The sequence below is a fragment of the Mustela lutreola genome, chromosome 1, assembly GCF_030435805.1.
Source record: "Mustela lutreola isolate mMusLut2 chromosome 1, mMusLut2.pri, whole genome shotgun sequence".
Lineage (NCBI taxonomy): Eukaryota > Metazoa > Chordata > Mammalia > Carnivora > Mustelidae > Mustela > Mustela lutreola.
The window spans coordinates 151003950-151026369 of NC_081290.1; positions in this window are offsets into that span (position 1 = coordinate 151003950).

The following is a 22420-nucleotide window of genomic DNA, read 5'->3' on the forward strand; positions in this document are numbered from 1 at the left end:
GGAAATCAGGAGTTGGATGCTTAACTGAATGAGCCACGCAGGTGCCCCCAAATTTATAATTTTCTACATTTTTTATTTAGTCCAACATTTTTATAGTTCTCTATTTTCTATTCTTATTGGCTAATAAAATCCTGCCTAAAGCCTGAGACTGAGAGATACTTAATTAACCAGTTTTTGTGAAAAGAAACTCTAGGAAGATGAGAATATTGACACAGATGTAATACCAGGCAGAAAATATTCACAAAAATGAAGGCCCTTGGGTAAAAACTTATAACCATCCTGTTCCCCATCTTGTAACCAAAAAAGTATCTCCAGAGATTATCCCTAGAACCATCTGAACTTTACAAGCTTAATGTTATTGCCTGTGAAATGGAATCATTAATCTCAAAGTCTTGCATGCCAGTCAGTTGTCATGGAAACAGCTGCCAAATTGGATTGACCATTTCTTCCATAAATGGTCTGGAATCCTTGGTTTAGGCAAAAGAACCACAAACTCTATTTGGCTCTGGGATGGTTGTGCCCAAAGAAATATCTCTATTGTCACCTTTTTTTACAGCGTAAACTTCAACTTCTGCTCTAACAAGGGCCTCTCCTTCTGGCTTTCAAGAGCCTAGTTTGAAGCAAAAAAGAAAGAAAGAAGAAAGAAAGAAGGAAAGAAAGAAAGAGGAAAGAAAGAAAGAAAAAAAAATATTAACATTTTTCCCTCTTTTCTGCTGCTGTTACATTTGCATTCTCTTTGAGGCCATATGGATCTACTGATTGGCTAGAAGAATGGTAGGAATATTTTAGAACAAGAAATAAAAATAAATTTCACCATTTCATCTTGTTATATCTGTATATCCAACCAGCCAGCTCCATGTGTCCCTCGGTTGCTGTCAGGCTTCTTGAGATGTGAAAATGCCTCTGTGTCACCCCATTCCAGGGGGAGGACTTCAGATATGCCAAACAGCCTGTTTCTTCTCACACAGCTCTAGTTTTTGGGAAATTCTTCCTCATTTTGTGACAAGAATGTACATAATCACAAACTCTAGCCTAATGACAACATTTAACTAATATATATTTTTTAAAGTCCTCTCTACACCCAGCATGGTGCTCGAACTCACAACCCCAAGATCAAGAGTCACATGCTCTACTGACTGACCAGCAAGGCGCCCCTTAACCAATATTTTTGATGCAACTACTGTATGCAAGCCACAGGGCTACATACTGGGGAAGCAGTGTGGACAAGATCAACAACTTGGCCCCTTTAAAGGGGAAGGTAGACAATAAATAAGTAGTTAAAGCACTTGCAAATATTGATCAAGGCTGTGGAGGAAATATGCAGGCTGCTGCTACAGAGAATGATGGGCAGCTGTGTAGAAGGTTCTGCTCTCACAAGGTAATCAGAGAAGTTTATCAGAGGAGATGATTTTAAACTGAGGCTTCAGGGAATAGAAAGAGCCTGTCTCGTGTGGAACCAGAGAAAGATCCTTCCAAGCAGAAGGAAAGGTGAGCTCAAAAGCAATTGGATTGTATAGGGGGATGAAAGGAAGGAAAGCTGCCTAGGATATAGTGGGAGGTGGGTGGAAGTTGGTCCAGGATGAAGCTGAAGAGGTAGGTGTCCTCTTAGTGCAGCAAGAAGCCATTGCAGAATTTTAACAGGAGAATGGCATGGTCTGATTTTAGTTTAGGAGGATCCCTTTGGCTGGAACATGAAAAACACCTGTCCTGTTTTTTCAACAAATGGTGCTGGAACAAGCAATTGGACATCCATAGGCAAGGAAGGAAAGGAAAGGAAAAAAAAAAAAAAAAGAAAAGAGCAGGGAAAGGAAGGGAAGGGAGGAAAAGGAAAGGAAAGGAAAAGAAAAAAGAGAAGGGAAGGAAGGGAAGGAGAAAGGGAAAGGAAAAAAGGAAAAGAAAACTCTTTACCTAAACCTCACCTTATAAAAAAAAAAAAAAACTAAAAATGTCACTTTATCCACACCTACATATATACCCAGCTCAAATGCACATAAGTGTCCCCAAAAGACATATACATAATTATTTATAGCAGTATTATCTGTAATAGTCATACTGGAAAAGGACCAACCCTCAACCGTAGAAAGGCTAAAGACATGGGGACATATTTATACTGCGGAATACTATGCAGCCATGTCACTATCTGCACTACCTGGATTAACATCACAATGCTGAGCAAAAAACTGGACACACACACACACACACACACACAAAAGGCATATCACTTTATAAAGCTCAAATGCAGGCAAATGAAACCATAGTACTTAGGGATATGTTACTTTAACTGGCATATATATATATATATATATATATATTTTATATATATATATTTTAAACCACCAAAACAATGACAAAAACAGGTTTGTTGTCACTCAGGAGGAAGGGAGCAGAAGTGATTGGAGAAACGGAAGGGCTCTCTAGTGCTGACATTCTAGCTCTCACCTGGACGATGCTACATGAGGGTTTGCTTTGATCAATCATTGAACTCAACATTTTTCTTGAGTACATTTTTGTTCTCTTTTACCATAAAGGAGCTTGGAAACAAGAGTAAAGAAAGGAAAAGAAAGTGTGTGATGGAAGGTGGGCCTGAGAAGTTTGGTAACCTGCTGAGGGACTGAGTGAATGGGCTCCGATTATGCATTTGACTCCCCTGACCAGATGTACCCAGTGCGGTCTGGAAGGCAAAAGTGAGATGGATCCTCCTTCCTGCCCCTTCACCTATGTCCCCAGGCAAGCAGAGCTGTGGCATTTGGGAGCTTTGGAAGCTGTGTTCTAGTGTCTAGTCACTCACTCCTGTGGACATGAAAAGACATCTGCCTGGCGATGGCGGAATGGGCCAAATGGTGTAGACCTGTGGGTTACAGCTTGGGTGGATATCCTTGAACGCAGTATCTAGGATATACTATTACTGGGTAATAGATTTCATCATGGCAAACAACAGGAAAACATGGATTCAAAGGAAAGATCAACAACGCTAAAACTTTTAGAAAAAGATGTAAAACATAAAACCATGAAACTTCTAGAAGTAAACTAACCGGTGCTCCTTGGAAAAAGAAATCCAGAACCAAGGGCAGGATGAAGGGTTGGTGGCTCTGACATTAAAAGCGTGCTCTGTCAGGGGAAAAAAATGATCAACTCATCACAATGAAAAATTTTTGTTCTTCCAAAGACCCCGTGAAAGAAGTGAAAAGACAAGCTAGAGAATGATGAAAAAAAATATTTGCAAACCACCCATCTGTAAAGGATTTGTATCTAGACTGTTAAGTAGAACACTCTCAAAATTCAACAGTAGAGAAAACAATCCAGACAGAAAATGGGTCAAAAGCATTGTAACAGGGCTAAATAACAGTCCCCAAAGCCCGCAGGTCCTAATCTCTGGAATCTGTAAACGTGAGCTCATTTGAAAATCAAGTCTTTGCAGATGGGATTAAGCGAAAGGATGTTAGATGGGGAGTTTATGTTGGATTATCCAGAGAGCCCTAAATGCAATCACATGTGTCTTTACAGGAGGGAACAGGTGACTTCACACACACACACACACACACACACATACACACACAGGGAAGGCAATGTGAAGATAGGGCCCTGTGTCACAGACCAAGGAGGCTGGGAGAGGCAAAGCATGGATTAACTCTCCTCACTCCCACTGTATTCCACAAGGACCCACAAACCTGCCAAAGCCTACTGCTGCCTCTGAGACAATGTTTCTTTTTTTCCTTTTTTAAATTTATTTGACAGAGATCACAGGTAGGCAGAGAGGCAGGCAGAGAGAGAGAAAGGAAAGCAGGCTCCTTGCTGAGCAGAGAGCCCGATGTGGGGCTCGATCCCAGGACCCTGGGATCATGACCTAAGCCGAAAGCAGAGGCTTTAACCCACTGAGCCAGGTGCCCCTGAGACAATGTTTGAGGACCATGTTTGCCCTTTGCACTTAATCTCCCAAAGAAACCACCATGGCCTAATGGTTGTCACCTGCTTTTTTTTTTTTTTTTTTTTAAGATTTTATGTTTTCATTTGACAGAGAGAGACACAGTGAGAGAGGGAATACAAGCAGGGGGAGTGGGAGAAGGAGAAGCAGGCTTCCTGCAGAGCAGGGAGCCCAATTCGGGGCTCAATCCCAGGACCCTGGGATCAGGATCTGAGCCGAAGGCAGACGCTTAACCCACTAAGCCACCCAGGTGTCCCATGTCACCTGCTTCTTGGATGCATCTATGGGAAGTAGGGAAGTGATAGAACATGGGGCAAGTATAACTCGTTAGTGCAGTTTAATCACTTTTCGGCTTCCTAGTCTACCCCTCTCCCTGAGGACAGTAAAAGGGCAAGTTAGTTCAGATGGCTTGTGATCAAGAGATGGAAACGTTTGAGGAGAGAAAAGAGAAGACAGGAATGGGAGTATCAGTAAACTCTAAGAGAGACTGCTTGCCCAGAGCAGCGCCCTAACCCTGGGGATCTGGGCGAGGGTGCAGCTGTAGCCTTGGAGGCCAGCAGGAGCTGGGAAGTCCTCTACACAGCAGCCTCCTAGCAAGGCTGAACTCCACCAGCATTTCCTCATCGTCAGTGGCTAAAGATTTCCACTTGCAGCTCTCTGATTTTTTTTTTCCTACCGCCCAATAAGAAGGGAAAATTGGCTTGTTCTGGGAATACAGGCTTGAAAAACAAGAAGGGCTTTGGAAAAAGTGCTGGGATCTGAGTGGCCTATAATTGATGAGTTCCTTCTCCACTGTGGTCCAGAGAACTGAGAAGATGTGACAGAGAATTCTAACCTCCCTCAGGGAAGACGCCTACTTCAAGCTTGACAAAGATGAATATTCCAGCCTCGGGATAGTGGGAGACTTCTGGGCTGGCCCTGACATCTGGCCACAGTTTGGACACCCTGACACTGTTTTTGCTTCATAGTGTTCTTTGCTTTCTAATGCAGCCAGAAAACACTTCCTTGACTCTCGGCTTCTTGGGAATGAATCGATACAGGGAGGGGCAGGAAAGAGGTTTTGGTGGTTTATATTTTACTCACTCAATTCCCCACCTGGAATGTATTGGGAACTTAGAGGGAATGGAAGTCCTCTTCCTTCGTGCTACTGGAAATTATCCCACCTCTAGGGCCACAGCATCTACTGACCAGATTGTGTCGTGAGAAATAGACCAGATGATCTCAAGGCATTTGAAAATATATTTCAAATACAAATATATTCAAAACCCTATTGAAAATAGGTTCAGGGCCTTTCCCCCAGGAAGATAGTTACATGGAGAGGGTGGTCGGGCTGTACACATGTGTGCTATATATTAAAACCAGCGAAGCAGAGCCACAGAAACAAGCCCAGAGCTTGTTACCACCAGAATACCATTAACCAGAGATCACTTTTCCAGTAACATGATACATCCACTTTTTGCAATAATTATTCCTCCAGAGCTGTGAAGAGCTAAATGAGTATCAGAAGGGAAGGACCTTCCCCCTTCCACCCCCAAATCCCCAAAGCTCTGATGTTTCATGGACCTATTAATGTTCTCAGCAAAAATTCAGCACTCCTGAATCTGAGAACGGCCCTAAGCTAGGTCTATGGCTTATTAAGAAGTGGCCATTGTAGTGAATAGGAGCTAGTTGTTTGTTTGTTTGTTTATTTATTTAATTATAAAGGGGAACTAGGTAGACTTTGATGAGGCTCCTTCCTATGTGTGGAGAGATTACACTTTAACAGTTGGTTATGAAGGGGACACCTGGATGGCTCAGTTGTTTGTCTGATTCTTTTTTTTTTAATTTACTTTTTTATTTTTTAAAAAAGATTTTATTTATTTATTTATTTGTCAGAGAGAGCACAAGCAGTGGGAGCAGCAGGCCCGCTGCTGAGTGGGGGAGCCCTATGCATGGCTCGACCCCAAGATCTCGGGATTATAACCTAAGCCAAAGGCAGACTTAAGGGACTGAGCCATCCAGGGGGTTCCTGTCTGATTCTTGACTTTGGCTCAGGGCTGTGAGGTAGAGTCCTGTGTGGGGTTTCATGCTCAATCAGGGAGTCTGCTGAAGATTCTGCTCCTTCCCCCGCTCTCGCTGGCACACAGAATTTGTCCCTCTTTTTTCTTTTTTTAAAAGATTTTATTTATTTGACAGACAGAGATCACAAGTAGCCAGAGAGGCAGGCAGAGAGAGAGGAGGAAGCAGGCTCCCTGCTGAGCAAAGAGCCCGATGTGAGGCTCCAACCCAGGACCCTGGGATCCTAACCTGAGCCGAAGGCAGAGGCTTTAACCCACTGAGCCATCCAGGTGCCCCTGTCTCTCTTTTAAATGAATAAATCTAAAAAATAAAAGAAAAAAATGTTCATGAGAATTCCAGAAGTGGGTGAACTCATTCATCCCCTACCTCCTTCCCTTATTCATTTTATTTCTTCATTGAACACATGATCCTGAGCCAGATGCCAGAGATTAGAAAGATGGAAACAAAACCCAAAAACACCCTGCCTCCAGGGAGCCCACAGACAACCGGTTAAGAGCCTGACTGTGCTTGAGGTGTGGGAAAGATTTCACTGATGTGGTCTTGTAGAATGCAAGGTTTGGGTAACCCTCCTGATTGGTGGGCAGAAGGAGCGTGGCAGGGATCTGCCCCCAGAGGACAGAGCATATGGAAGATGATAAAGGCTGTACAGTAGGGGCACCTGGGTGATCTCAGAGTCCTGGGATCAAGCCCTGCGTTGTCGGGCTTTCTGCTGCTCAGCAGGGAGCCACTTCCCCCTTTCTCTCTTCCTCTCTGCCTACTTGTGATCTGTCTGTCAAGTGGATAAAATCTTAAAAAAAAAAAAAAAAAGGCTGTATAGTATGAGGGCAATAAATAGCGGGGAAAGTGGGAAAATAGGTAGAGGTCAGATCACAGCCTTTTCTAGGAATTTGGTTTTGTTTTGCAGGTAGTAGGGAGCCACAGAAGGATTTAAAACAGGAGAGTTGTATGATCAGAATAACATGTTAGATGGAGAGATTTCCTTGGTGTGCACTGGTGGGGCGGACAATGGGAAATTCTTTTGGAAGTCCACGTGAAAAAAATCAAGAGGGTTAAACTGGCCGGTGATGGTGTGCCGGGAATGGACAAAATTAATCTGCAGTGTTTGCAGTGCAGAATCCACTTGCAAAATTTGTGAGACTTTCAAAAGCCTATTGCCAAAACAAAAGGAGGTTAGTCCCTCGGGAAGAATATTGGAAAATGGTCAAACGAGGGAAAAAGGCCAAAAGGGCTTTCCCAGATATTGCTCCCCTGTGGTAGGGAGAGACAGAAAGCTGGAAGGAAAGGAAGCTAGGAAAGGCATCCACCAAGCTAAACTGACATCACATTGAATTCCCTTTGTGGTTTAGGTAAAAAAAATCCATTAATATATAGTAGAAATTCCAGGTAGGATCAAGACCGAAAGCATGCCTTTTTACATCTTTGTTAATTTCTTTCTTTCTCTCTTTCTTCTTTCTTTCTTTTTTAAAGATGCTTTGAAAAATGCGTTTATTTTCATTCATGTTGAATTGAAATTCACATGCAGTGAAATGCATAGATTTTATGTGCACAATTAGTAAGTTTGACTTATCTCTCATACAATATGCAAATGTCTACCTCTGGGTAATAAATACTACAATCAAAATAATATACATTTCCACCACCCAGAAAGTTCCCTCAGTCCCCTTCCTGATAATCCCCACTATCCATAGATAACCATTGTTCCAATTTTTATCATTGGATTAGTTTTACCTGTCTATGAGTTTCACATAAAAGAATCATACAGTATTAACTTTTTTTTTCTTTTTTTTTGTCTGAATGGATATATGACGATTTTTTCCCCCTAATTTTCTCTTAGAGCTGGTTTCAATTTGGGACTATTATGAATATAACTGCTGTAAGCATTCTTGTATAAGTCTTTTTGTGGATATATGTTTTCATTAGTCTTGGATAAATATTGAAAGTGGAATTTCTAGGTCATGGAGTAGATATGTATACTTAACTGTATGAGGGCTTGCCAACTCATTTTTTCAAAATTGTGCCATTTTACACTCCACTAACAATGCATGATTTTGTTTCTAGTACAAAGTAGTATCATATTGTGGTTTTAATTTCTATTTCCCTGATGGCTAATGATGTTGAGCATCCTTTCACCTGTCTATTGCTCACTCACATTCTTTTCTAAAGTGTCTATTAAAGTGTTTAGTCCATTTTTTCAATTTGATTGCTTGCCTTTTTGTTTTTTTTTTTTTAAAGATTATATTTATTTATTTGTCAAAGAGATAGAGAGAATACAGGCAGGCAGAGTGGCAGGCAGAGGCAGAGGGAGAAGCAGGATCCCTGCAGAGCAAGGTGCCCCATGTGCCACTCGGTCACAGATCATGACCTGAGCCGAAAGCAGCCACTTAACCAGCTGAGCCACCTAGGCGTCCCTACCTTTTTATTATTGAGCTGTAGGAGTTGTTTATGTACTCTGAATACAAATCAGAATACAAATCTGAATACAAAATACAAATACATGATTTACATGTAACAGAAGTACTTTCTCCTAGTCTCTGACTTGCCTTTGATTTTCCGGACACCATTTGAGGATCAGATTTTAAAATTTTTTCTGAAATTCAATTCAACAGTTTTTCATGGTTAGTGCTTTTATGTCCTTTCTAAAAAGACTTTGCCTAACCCAAAGCTGCAATGATATTCTCCTAAGTTTTCTTCCTTTTTTAGCTTTTAATTTAGGTTTCTGATCATCTCAATTTTTGTGTATGACATGAGGTAGGGCTCAAGGCTCATATTTCTCACATACATATCCAGTTCTTCCAGCACTGTTTACTGAAAGACTTTCTCCCATTGAATTACCTTGATGACTTTGTTGAAAATCAATTGGCAGTATACATGTAGGTATATTTCTGAACTTTCGAATATAGTTCATGGGTCTGTTGTCCTTATGCCAAAATCATATTATGTTGATTATTATTAATATTATAATATTATAGCAAGTCTTTAAAAATCAGATCATCTGATTTTGGACATCTTCTATTGTGTTTGTTCTTTTCAATGTCATTTTGGTTATTCTAGATTCTTTTCCATATAAATTTCAGAAATATCAATTTAAACAAAAAAACTCTTAGAATTTTGATTGAGACTACATTGAATCCATAGACCGATTTGACATCTCTAGTAACATTGTATCTTCATGTGAAGATTTTCTTCACAAAACATCTCTCTACATTTATTTAGGTCTCCTTGGCAATACGTTATAGTTTTTTTGCGTAGAGGTTTTGTATGTTTCTGTCAAACATGTTCTTAATATTTTATGTTTTTTGATGTTACTATAAGTGATTTTGTTTTCCACTTCAGTTTCCATTTTTTATTGCTAGTATAAACAATACAGTTAATTTTTGTATGTTGAGCTTATAACCTGCCACTTATTTATTAGTTCTAGTGGGGTTTTTTGAGCCAGTGGGGTTTTTTGTACACAAAACAAGTAGATGTAGTTCTGAATTTAATTTGCCAGTATTTCATTAAAGATTTTTCTACCAATATTCCTGAAGAATATTGGCCTGCAATTTTCTGTCTTGTAACATCCCTATTGGGTTTTGGTATCCAGGTTATGCTGACCTTGTAAAAAATATTGGGAAAGTATTCCCCTCCTTCTTTATTTTCTGAAAGATTTTAAGATGAGTATTATTTCTTCCTGAAAATTATAAATTTAACTCTTAGAAGACAGGGCTATTCAGATTTTCTATTTGTTTCTGAGTTAGGTTTGCTAAATGTATCTTTCAAGGAATTTGTCTGTTTCTCTAAGTCCTCAGATTTACTGAGAGAGGGTTGTACATAACATTCCCTTATTATTATCTGTAATATCTACAGTGATGCCCCTTTTTTTTCCTGATTTTAAAAATGTAATTGATGTTTTCCCTCTTTTTTAAAGATCAGTCTTGCTAAGAGATAATAATCAATTTTATTCTTTTTTTCAAAGAATATACTTTTGGCTTTGTTCATTTTCTCTGTTGTCTATCTTCTGATTCATTATTTATCACTCATTTTTTAAAAATTTCTTATCTTCTAGTGGTTTGGGACTTAATTTTCTCTCTTTTTTAAAATTTTAATTCTTCTTCTAACTTCTTAAGGTGGAGACTTAGATCATTAATTTTAAACTTTTTTCTTTTATTATGTGAGTATTTAAAGCTATATATTCCCTTTAAGCATTGCTTTAGCTGCATCAGATTTTGACATGTTGCATTTTCATTATACTTTAGTTCAAAATATTGTCTAATTTCCCTACTGATTAATTTTTTAATTTAGGCTTATTTAGAAGTATGATTTCCAAAATCTTATTAATTTGTTTGAGAGAATGAGAGAGAGTGTGTGCACACAAGCAAGGAGAAGTAACAGAGGAAGAGTGAGAAGCAGGTTCCCTCTGAGCAGGGAGTCTGACATAAGACTCAGTCCCAGGACCCCAGGATTGTGACCTGAGCCAACGGCAGACATGTCAAACCAACTGAGCCACCCAGATTTCCCAAGAAGTATGATTTTTAATTTCTGAACATTCGAAGACTTTTTTGATATCTTAGTATTATTGATTTTTAATTTAATTCTATTTAGTCAGAGAACATACTTTATAAGATTTTTTTTTTTGTAATTTATCAGAATTTATTTTTATGACCCAAAGCTCAGTCTGAATTAGAGAAACTTTCAGGTTCATGTTTAGAAACAGTACATTTTGAAGTTTGGAGTGTATTACCCTATGAATGTCAGCAGATGAATTTGTTATAAAGGTAGAACAACATATATTCTATTTATATAATGGCTTCTATATCCTTACTGATTTTCTGTCTACTTGTTCTATCAAGAACAATTAATTAGAGAAGGGTGATAAAATCTTGAACTATATAGATTGGTCTCATTTTTCTTTTTTAGTTCTGTTAGTTTTGTTTCACGTGTATTAAAACCTAAGTGGTTGCAGGTTTTTTCATGAAGAGGCACAGAATGGGGGTGCCTGGGTGGCTCAGCTAGTTAAGCTGATTTGGGCTCAGGTCATGAGCTCAGGGTGGTACGATGCACCCCCATTGGGCTCTGCACTCAGTAGAGAATCTGCTTGAGGTTCTCTTTCTCCCTCTTCCTCTGCCCCTCCCCACTGCTCTCTCTCTCTCTCTCAAATAAATAAGTAAATACATCTTTAAGGGAAAAAAAGAAGCACAGAATGTCTGGTTGTAACCCTCTTTATGTTAGTAGTTATTGACGTCCACTCCCTAGATCCATTAACTTCTTGGAAGTTACATAAAGGTCACTTTTAATTCTATCAGTTCTTTTTCATTTAGTAGTTTCTTCTCAGCTATTATTTTTATGTAGTTATACCATTTGTATAAATGCCTCATTTTTTCCATTTGTTTATCAATTTTCAAAGTAATGAGTTGATTGAAATCATCCTTCTAAAGTGACCACTTAAAGTTTTTCTGAAAATATCATTATAAATACATGGATTCCAACAGATTTGATGGATTTTTAATACACTGCAACTGTTGTCCTTACACACTCATACTGTAACATCTTTGGCTTGCGGAAGCCACTTCAAGTTGGCTTCTGAATCTTGCTTACATGACCTTAATAGTTTTTGGTAACTTCGTCTCTAACTGATGTGACAAGATGTTTCAGATTCATCTTGTACATATCTCACCCAAGACTTGATGTTGGCCATTTTTCCAAAAAGCCCCTGTGTTTTTCTTTTTAAAGTAGGAAACAAGGGGCACCTTGGTGGCTCAGTTGGGTAAGCATCTGCCTTCAGCTTAGTTCATGATCTCAGGGTCCTAGGATCGACCTTGGGTCAGGTTCATTGCTCTGCAGGGAGTCTGCTTCTCCCTCTTACTCTGTCCCTCTGCCTCTGCCACTGTCCCTTTGCCCCTCCCCTCAGTTCATGTTTTCTCTTTCTCTCTCTCTTGCGAATAAGTAAATAAAATCTTAAAAAAATAAAGTGGAAAATGATGTTTCAATACCACAATCTTGGTGCTCGGGATGATCTTTTGATTTGGTCACTGTTTTAAGTCTGTTTTTTTTTTTCTTTAAAATAATTTTTTAAAATTTTATCTACTTATCTGAGAGAGAGAGAACTAAAGAGCACAAGCAGGGGGAGCAGCAGAGGGAGAGGGAGAAGCAGGCTCCCCACTGAGCAGGCTGCCCTAGTTGGGACTTTATGCCAGAACCCTGGAATCATGACCTGAGCCAAAGGCAGACACTTAACTGACTGAGCCACCCAGGTGACCCTTTACTTTTTCTTTTCTTTTTTAAAATTTTATTTTTAAGTAATCTTTATGCCCAAATGGGGCTAACACTTACGACCTTGAGATCAAGAGTTTCATGCTCTACTGACTGAGCCAGCCAAACACACCCAGGTCTAACTATTTCTTAAATAGACTTAAACAGTCCTCTAGTTTTAGCCCATCTCTATCCCCTCTCCAAAAGTATCTACTCCCACAGAATCCAGAGATTTTTGGGAATTCTCCACTTCATTTAGCCTTACATTTGGCCTTCTCATGTCTATTAAGTCATTCACTACTTATCCATCGGCTTTCTGATTTCAAAAATGGTGCTGCTTTTGTCTCCCAACCTATAATCCCACTCTTGTAGGTTTATGTCTAGAAAAGACAAAATATCTTTATTCTTATTTCACTAAGATTTGGGGAGGGAGTAAAAGGTGGTTCATAGGCCCAATCTACCATTTTTTTTTAGTTCTGAAAGTCTCTCCTGATATTCCTGGTCCTTTGTATTCCTGGTCCAAGCATAGGCTTCATTACTCTTTGGTAAGTATTTATAAATGAGAACTGCCCTCTCACAAGCCTTGCTAGTGACAAGATAGGCTGGACCAGGACACGCTGGGGACAAGATGTCCCTAGATATTTTTCACTTCAGCCCCTGACTTCACCAGCCTATTCTTGGCCATCATATCATCATTTAGGTTTTAGATCCTAGGCTTGTGTTCCCCTGAGGACTCCAGATCTCAACACGTGTCTAGTTGATCTGGACTTTCTGATTCAGTCAGGGTTAGAGACTCCTTTCTTGCTTAATAACCTTGCTAGTGACTGTCTGGTCACCAAATCTTGACCCACAGCTTTGATTCCAAAAGGATGCCTCTGGTGAGCTGTAAGTTGCAACAGAAAGCCGTATGGAGAACAAGCCCTGATTACACTGTCTTTTAAGGCAGTTAGGCCTTCTCAAACAGGAAAACACTTCAGGAAAGGACCGCTGTGATCCGTCTATGAGCATGGAATATTATCAGCCCAGATCTCCCTTTGGCTTGATGGAATCTGAGCTGTCTTCCCCATCCTAAAGTCCAGGGAAGAGACTTCTTTCTGTCAGAATTATTATTTATTTCAAAACATTTTATATTCTGGAAAGGGAGGGAAAAGACACTTACATTGTTTGTTTTGGAAGATATTTTGCTCGGCCCCCAGGTTATTTCTCATCTTCCAAATAATTTGTGGGATGAATGGATCACCTGATTTCTCTTGTGAAAGGAAAAAAAGGAAGAAAAAAATAACTCCTAATTCTCTGGAGAAGCAACATGGAATTAAAAATGGAAAAAGAGGTACCAGTTATACATTCCATTTACCTCCAGCAAACACTGTGTAGGGCACGCCTTGACCACAGAATCCACAATGCCAGAAATGAATGCCGGCTCCTTTTTTCAAATGTGACATATTTTCCACAGCATTTGATTCTGATCTTTGCTATTACTGCCTGTGGCCACTCGGTTACTGGAAACCTGCAATGCCAGCTCTTTGCTAAGTGGCTTTGGAAAGGCCTTTCCTAGCATTTAATCTCAGTAAGAAGGCTCCAGAGACTTTATTAGCTGTATAAAGAATTATAGAGATATTAGCATAAGTTGGATGAAGCCCAGAGCAGCTGTACTGCTCTTTAAGTGCAGGAAAATTTCTCAGAGATATATTGTGCTAAGAGAAACGTATCCTGGGATTTAACCATAAATTATGTGACTAATAAACATAAGTACTCTTAAATTTTACAAAATAGCTATATTCCTGAAAATCGTTGTGTTAAATCTAATGTTTCATACCCAACCCTACTTCCTCATTTAATACCTTATAATTTCAAAATTCCTTAATCTCCCTTTATGGTTGAATGTCAATGTCACACTGTTATCTTTTAATCCCTCTATTCTCCAAGTTTCTTTGACAGGTACTTGAGTATAAAAAATGTAAATATACTGTGATAGATAGCTATGTATTCAGAGGAGAGTTTGTTAAATATTTTGGTAAAGAGAGTAATTCTCCCAGAATTTTGTTTTTTATATAAAGTGTGCAAATGGGGGAGGGGTAACTTGCCAAAACAAAGTTTGCCATTTTTATTTGTTTAGGTTACAAATTTTGATGGTTCCAAAATGCCAATTTTCTAATCTGTCTGTAACAAATTTCCCACATGAATACCATACTTGGAGAAAATAAGGAGAATAAATATTTTAGAAGACTAAATGCATTTAATTTAAAAGATTATGCTTCATAATCCTGAGATAATGACCTTTTTTCTTTATTGATGCTTAAACGCCCTCTTCGATCTGAAATTGTGCTGGTTTGTATAGAAGGTTTTTCAATGATGTCCTTATACGACAAATATTAAAAGTAGGCAACTGTATGTATAACAGTCTCCTGATTTGAGGGGCGGGAGTAACTAACTTGTCAGTAAAATTCCAAAGTGGCTGGCTTAACTTTCTGAAATGTATTTTCCTGTGATGAATATGTACTGTCATGAGGTGGTGATAACACTTTGGCCATGCATACTTTATCAAATGACATAAATAAGCTCTTCCTTTTAAAATCCTGTATGAGTGGGGTGCCTGAGTGGCTCAGTGGTTAAAATCCTGTATGAATCATATTTTACTGTTGAAATAGGTACAGTCTGTGTGTTTTCCATTAATCATTAAATACCATCACGCTCATCTTACTCTAATTCTCTGTTTATTTCAATGCTTGATTAGTCTATGTCAGTGTTTTTCAAAATAAATTTTGTATAACACTAGTTCCTTGTATAATAGTTTTCCCTCCTACTAAACACATTACCAGAATCCTAGCAGCTTTAAACAACAAACATTTAGATTTTTACTTCTGGAATGACCTCTCGAAGAGCTCCACAGTCTCCAGAAAAACAAGCATAACTAGTGAGAATTATTCTTAAAATCCAATATTTAAAGCCTTAAGAAATCGTCCTTAGGGTATTAAAAAAAAATAAAGAAATATTCATTCAAGAAACTCCAGCAAAACTTGGGTAGAACAGTGAGAGTCTGTAGCATTTGAGCAGTGACTCATTGGCTCCCTCCTTACTCCTGGCTCAGTGTGACAGAAACTCCACTCCAGGCAGGTGAAGCCAAGAACACAGGGCTCTCTCTTCTCCTAGTTTTCACTTAAGGGATATGGATCTTCCTGGGAGGGGCAGACCACCAGATTTTTTCAAGCACCCCAGCTACATATTGGCCAAGATCTGGAGAATCAGAACTCTTGTACACTGGTAGAAATGAAGACGGCGCAGCTGCCTTGGGAAAGAGTGTGGCAGTTCCCTGACAGTTCAGTCACACAGTTACCGTCTGACCCAGCAGTTTTACTCATGCATATATTCCCAAGAGAAATAAAAATATCTGTCCTCATGAAAACTTGCTCACGAATGCTCACTGCAGCATTGTTTATAATAACCAAAAGGCAGAAACAACCCAAACATCCATCAGCTGACGAATGGACACCAAATAAGGTGTTATCTATACCATGGAATATTATTCAGCAATTTTAAAAAGCTAGGTACTCATCCATGCCATCACATGAACAAACCTTGAAAATGTTATGCTAAGTAAAGGAAGCCATTCCCAAGACACTGGCTTTTACATGATTCCATTTATGTGAAATGTCTAGAACGGACAAATTTGTAGACACAGAAAGTAGATTAGTGGTTGTCTAGGGCTGGGGGAATGGGAGAATGATGATTGACGCCTAAAAGATGTGAAGTTTCTTATGGGGATGGTCAGCATATTATAAAATTGATTGTGTGATGGTTTCACAATGCTTGAATAAAAACTACTGAGTTATACACTTTAAATGGGTGAATTGTAGGATATATGGCTTGTATAGCAATAAAGTCATTACCAAAAAATCTACAAAAACCTACGCATTATCTCATATTTTCCGTGGCAGGAGTCTAGGCATGGTTTAACTGGGTACTCTGTTTAGGAGCTCACAAAGCTGCAGCAAAGGTGTTGGGCAGGGCAGTGATCTTATCTGAGGGTGGGATCCTTGTCTAAGTTCACTGGTTATTGGCAGCATTGAGTTCCTTATAATTGTATGACTTAAGTCCTCAGCTTCTACAGGCTACCTGCCATTCCCTGCACATGGCCCTCTCTGTAACAAGGCCATTTATTAGCTTTTGTGATTTTGAACAATTACTCTAGATACATATATAAATATATAAAGAATATATTCCATATTCTTTATTTGATATGGTAATAATAATAATAACAACTGCTTATTATGGTTGTTGTAAAAGTTGAATTTCATATCCAGTCAATGAATCTTAGCTAATACTATTAATAATAGTATATTATATATTATATAATTAATAAGATAGTCATAGATGTTGCATAAAGAGTTCTATTAAAAAAAGTTTGAAGAGTCCAACTTCTAGAATGATGTATTGAAGATCTACAAAAACCCACTCCTCCATAAAGCAGTGAGAATACTGAAAAATTGCCAAAATCAACCTTTTTATAACTTTGGATATTAAAGATTTGCAACAGTCTGAGGAGATTTTATTAGGAAAAAAAAAAAAAAAAAGACAGCTGAATCTCAGTAAAAAGAGTGAACTGTGTAGCACTTTAACTTGCCCTATCCAATTCCCTTCTTCTCAGCTCCATGGTAGCCTTAAAAACCAACAACCTCACAAGGATGGTATCCATGAATCAGCAGGCTAGCAACCACTGAAGGGGAAAATGTGTTTGCCTCCCCTTCAAGCCCCTTCCCAGAGCATTGTCATTATTTGACCTGACTGGAAGTTCCCTGGAAACACCCACTTGCAGGGTTTGTCTTTATTTGATCTGACTCAGAGTTTGCTCAGTGTGAACAGCCTTTTCCCTAGGGCATTTGTTGAAAACAATTAGTGGCAATTGCTTAACATCACAGCTGGCTTTGGCAGCACTAACAGTTGGGGCAAACAAATAGCTGACCAAAAATTGTAAAAAGAAAAGCTGGGAAATGAAATTTCCACAGGGGCTTTGAAAAGCTCTGACACATTCCTGGGAATCTAGAAAACCACATACATACATGTGCAGGGCTGTGAACATGCTCAGGAAAGTCCTGTGAAGACTGTAATTTCTCACCTCTGCTTGACCTTGAAGCTCCATGCAACAGGGAGTGAAGCCAGAGGCAGTGTTGTAAACTGCATGCTAGAACACTGAAGGCATTTCCCAAATGCCACTCAGAGCCTCTGGGCAAAGACTGGAAGACTTGTTGGTTCAAAGTATTCCTATCTGTCCATTAGCTGACCACTAAGGTAACCTACTAGAGACTTCCATGGTTACACACCAACTGCAGGCTTTACAGAATTCACTAAGGAAAGTCACTAAGCAAACAATCACAATAGCAACAAACAACAACAACAAAAAACCCCGTGGAATGGAAGGAGGGGGATCATGTGAAAGAATTTCAATTTAAAATAAAACTAAAGGATATAAAATGGAAAATTTCACTCATGTGTGCTCAGAAAGACAAAAATTAAGCATTATGATAGTGATTTCCTGGGACGCCTGGGTGGCTCAGTGGGTTAAGCCTCTGCCTTCGGCTCAAGTCATGATCCCAGGATCCTGGGATTGAGTCCCGCATCGGGCTCCTTGCTCAGCAGGGAGCCTGCCTCTCTCTCCGCCTCTGCCTGCCTCTCTGCCTGCTTGCGTGCTTTCTCTCTCTCTTTCTGACAAATAAATAAATAAAATCCTAAAAAAAAAAAAAAAAAGATACTGATTTCCTATAAATGTCTGATTTACAGAAAATTGATAGTGTTGGAACCACCCAGGAAAATCGATAGTGTTGGAACTACCCAGGCACTCTGACATAAGACAACCTCTGGTGATCAGAGGTTGTCTTATGTCAGAGTGCCTGGGTGGTTCCATCAGTTAAGCCTTTGCCTTTGGCTCAGATCATGATCTCAGGGTTCTGGGACCAAGCCCTGTGTCAGATTCCCTGCTCAGCAAGGAGTCTGCTTCTCCCTCTCCCTCTATCCCTCCAACATGCTCTTGCCCATTCTCCCTCCCTCTCTCTCTTTCATAAATAAATAAAATCTTAAGTTATATCAACCTTGGGAAGTTTTTCCAGGGCATGAATGGGAGATGACCCAGGTCAGACTGATCTCACAAAGTGGGCTGAATTGAGTTTTTTAAAGATTTTTATTTACTTATTTGCCAGACAGAGATCACGATAGACACAGGGACAAGCAGAGAGAGAGAGAGGAGGAGGCAGGCTCCCTGCTGAGCAGACAGCCCGATGTGGGGACTTGATCCCAGGACCCTGAGATCAGGACCTGAGCCGAAGGCAGAGGCTTAACCCACTGCACCACCCAGGCACCCCCTGTATTGGGTTTTGTATGTTGGGTTATGTATGAACTGATTCTGGCTGCTTGGGAAATTTTCAAGGCTGGTCTCCATGTTTTTTATTTTTTATTGTTAACTGACTCTAAGTGAACTGTTCCTGTACATTCCCTGCCTTAGTGGACTGTAGCTTGCTATAGTTCACTTGTTCTGAAATGCAATTCCTCTGCAATTCCCATATAAACTCATCTTTTTGAGTTTGCCTCAGTTTACCTCCTTATTTAGGTCAGCACCAATTTCCAGAGTTGCCATAGTGTATTACTTAAATGTTTTCAAAAAGAAAAAATTGTGAGGAATGCAAAGAAATGGGAACATGTGGTCCATACACAGGGGGAAAAATAGCAGTCAACAGTAACTGTGAGGAATACCAGATGTTGGAATTACTGGACAAAGAGTTTAAATCAGCTATTATAAATATTTTTAACCAACTGAGCCACCCAGGCACTCCCAGTTATTATAAATATTTTTTAAAGAACTAAAGGAGAGTATGAGAAAAATGCTCAAGAAATAGTGAGCATTAATGCAAAGAAAATATAAAAAGGAATGGAAACAGGAAGAGAGCAAATGTGGTCTTTAAGAAATACTGAAGGAAGTGAGTCTTTCAGGCTGAAATGAAAAGACACTAGACAGTAACTTGAATAAAGAGCACTGGTAAAGACAACTGCATAGTTAAATGTAATGTGGCCTTTATTCATAAGTCTTTCTTTTTTTCTACCTGATTAAAAAAAAATAACAATTGTATAAAGCAATACAGTTGGCCCTTGAATAGTGTATGGGTTAGGGATGCAGTCAAAAATTCACATGTAACTTTTGACTCCCCCAAAACTTCACCACTGATATACCCTGCTATGGACTGCAAGTCTTGAAGATAACATAAATGTTCATTAACACATATTTTGTATGTTATATGTATTTTACACTGTGTTCTTACAATGAAGTAAGCTAGAGAAAAGAAAACATTATTAAGAAAATCATAAAGAAGGCGTGCCTGGGTGGCTCAGTCACTTAAGTGTGCAACTCCTGGTTTCTGTTCAGGTCATGATCTCAGGGTCCTGGGATTGAGCCCCATGTTGTTGTCGTGATTGTCCTGTCAGGTTCTGTGCTCAGCAGGGGGTCTCTCTCTTTCTCCCTCAGCTCCTCCCCCTGCTTGCATTCTGTCTTTCAAATAAATAAATACATTTCTATTAAAAAATAATAAGAAAGAGAAAATATATTTATAGTACTATATTGTATTTATAGTACAGTACTGTATACTGTATAATCCACATAAAAGGGAACCCACACAGTTCAAACCCATATTGTTCGAGGGTCAACTATATTATAACTCTGTACTGTGAATACACAATATATAAAGATATAATTTGTATGATGACAATAACAATACTAAGAAAGGTGGAGGAAATGGAGTTGTGTAGGAGCAGTTTTTGTGTAATATTGAAATTAAGTTGGTATTAATTCAAACTGCATTGCTGTAAATTAAGATGTTACTCATAACTTTTAGGGCAGCCACTAAGAAAGTAATTTTTAAAAGAGAGTAAAAATTTTTAAAAAGGGAGTTAATATGGTATACTAAAAAATATTCAACAAAAAGGCAGTAATAGAAGAATAGAAAAACAAAAGACATAAGATATGGAAAACAAATATAGCAAAATGGCAGACTTAAATCCTGTCTTATTAGTAATTACATTACATGTAAAAGGATTGAACAGCCCAACCAAAGGCAGAGATTGGCAAAAACAGACTATTTTTTTTTTAAGTTTGGGGAATAATGGCCAAAAAAAACCAGATTTCTTTACTTTTCTAAACCCGAATAAGCTTTAGGATATGCTGGTCTGCATCATTCTCATGAGTAACAAATCCTATCTTGGAGTCAAATTTTTTGCACTTCTGGTCAATTTTTAGTCAGAAGTGGTTTGTACACAGCATTGCAGATTTTGTTGTCAAAATTTCTTTAGTTTCTCTAACATGGTGATTGGGGTTCTGGATTTTTTCCCTTGAAGATCCCCCATGTTAGCTACTAGAAAAATATTTCCTTGAGTGGAACACATTATGTCTCTTTTTAAAGATCTTATTTATTTATTTTTCAGAGAGAGAGAGAGAGCACAAGCAGGGAGAGCAGCAGACGAGGGAGAAGCAGACTCCCTACTGAGCAAGGAGCCTGATGTGGGACTTGGTCCCAGGACCCTGGGATCATGATGTGAGCTGAAGGTAGACACTTAACCAACTGAGCCACCCAGGTGCCCCATAATATCTCTTTTTAGTTCTCCTAGTTTTCTTTCAAGTGGCATAAATAGGAGAGCAAAGAGTCACTTAACAGTATAATATTCTTGATGATGAGAATAACCTGGAGATAATCCTTAACTTTTCATGCCTCTATTATAAAAAAGTATTTTCAATGTCAGCTACCAAGGTATCATTGTACATGAAAACATTTCTCTACAGCTCACTGAGACAAGGTATTAGACTAGAAGCCAGAAATCTTTTATTCTAATTTTGTTATTTACCAGCTGTCTCAGTTCATTCAGGCTGTTATAACAACACACCATGGACTGGGTACCTTATAAATACCAAAAACTTATTTCTCACAGTTCTGGAGGCTGGATATCCAAGACCAGGTGCCAGCTCTCTTCAGGTGTGCAGATTTCTTACTGGGTCCTCACATAGGGGAAGAGGCTGGGGAACTCTGAGGGGTCTCTTTTATAAGAATACTAATTCCATTCGTGAGGTCTTTAACCTCATAACCTAGTCACTTCCCAAAGGCCCTACCCTCTAACACCATCACGTTGGGCATTATGATTTCAACATGTGAATTTGGAGCACACACAAAAATTCAAACCATAACACAAACTATGTAACTTTAAGCAATTCATCTAACATTGTTGTGCCTCTGGGTCTTTACATAATGGAGATCATAACTGCCTCAAGAACCTCACAGGGCAGAGGGTACCTGGGTGGCTCAGTTGATTAGGCATCTGCCTTTGGCTCAGGTCATGATCCTGAGGTCCTGGGATCTAACCCCAACTTGGGATCCCTCCTCAGCAGGAAGCCTGTTTCTGAACCCTCTCCTTCCAGCTCCTGCTTCGCTCCCTCTCCCTATCTCTGTGTCTCTCTCTCTCAATTAAATAAATAAAATCTTAAAAAAAAAAACCACACCTCTTTGGGCAATTATGAAAACAAAATCAAATAATACACAAAGCTGACTTAAATTAGGTTATACTATGCAAATATAAGGGTTTATTTTTATTGATGATGATAATCATGATGATTAATCACTGATTGGCTACAAATGATTGAATTAGCTTTAGAAAGCATGGTTATTCCAGTGAGTTATCCATTTTTTAAAGGATTTTATTTATCGAGAGAACGTGAGCATGAGTTTGGGAGGCAGGGAGGGGCAGAGGGAGAGGAAGAGAAGCAGACTCTCTGTGGAGCAGGGTGCCCAACAGAGGACCCTGAGATGAGATCTGAGCTGAAGGCAGATGCTTATCCGACTGAGCCACCCAGGTGCACAAGTGAGTAATGCTTGATTAAACAGGTTTAACCCCAGTTCTTGTGGTTATTCACTAGCACCGCCATAGAATAGTCAGTTATTTACTAGGATAGTGGTTCTCAAGCTTTCGTGTGTTTTGGAATCACCTGGAAAGCTTGTTGAAACACAGGGTTCAAGACCTCTTCTGCAGGATTTCTGATTCAGAAAGTCTAGATTGTGTCTGAAAATATGCATTTCCAGTAAGTTCCCAGGAGATAGTGATTCTCGTGTTCCAAAGACCACAATCCGAGAACCATCTTAGGAGAATAGGAAATTTTTATTCTTGTTACAAATTGCTAGAAGTGCCCTG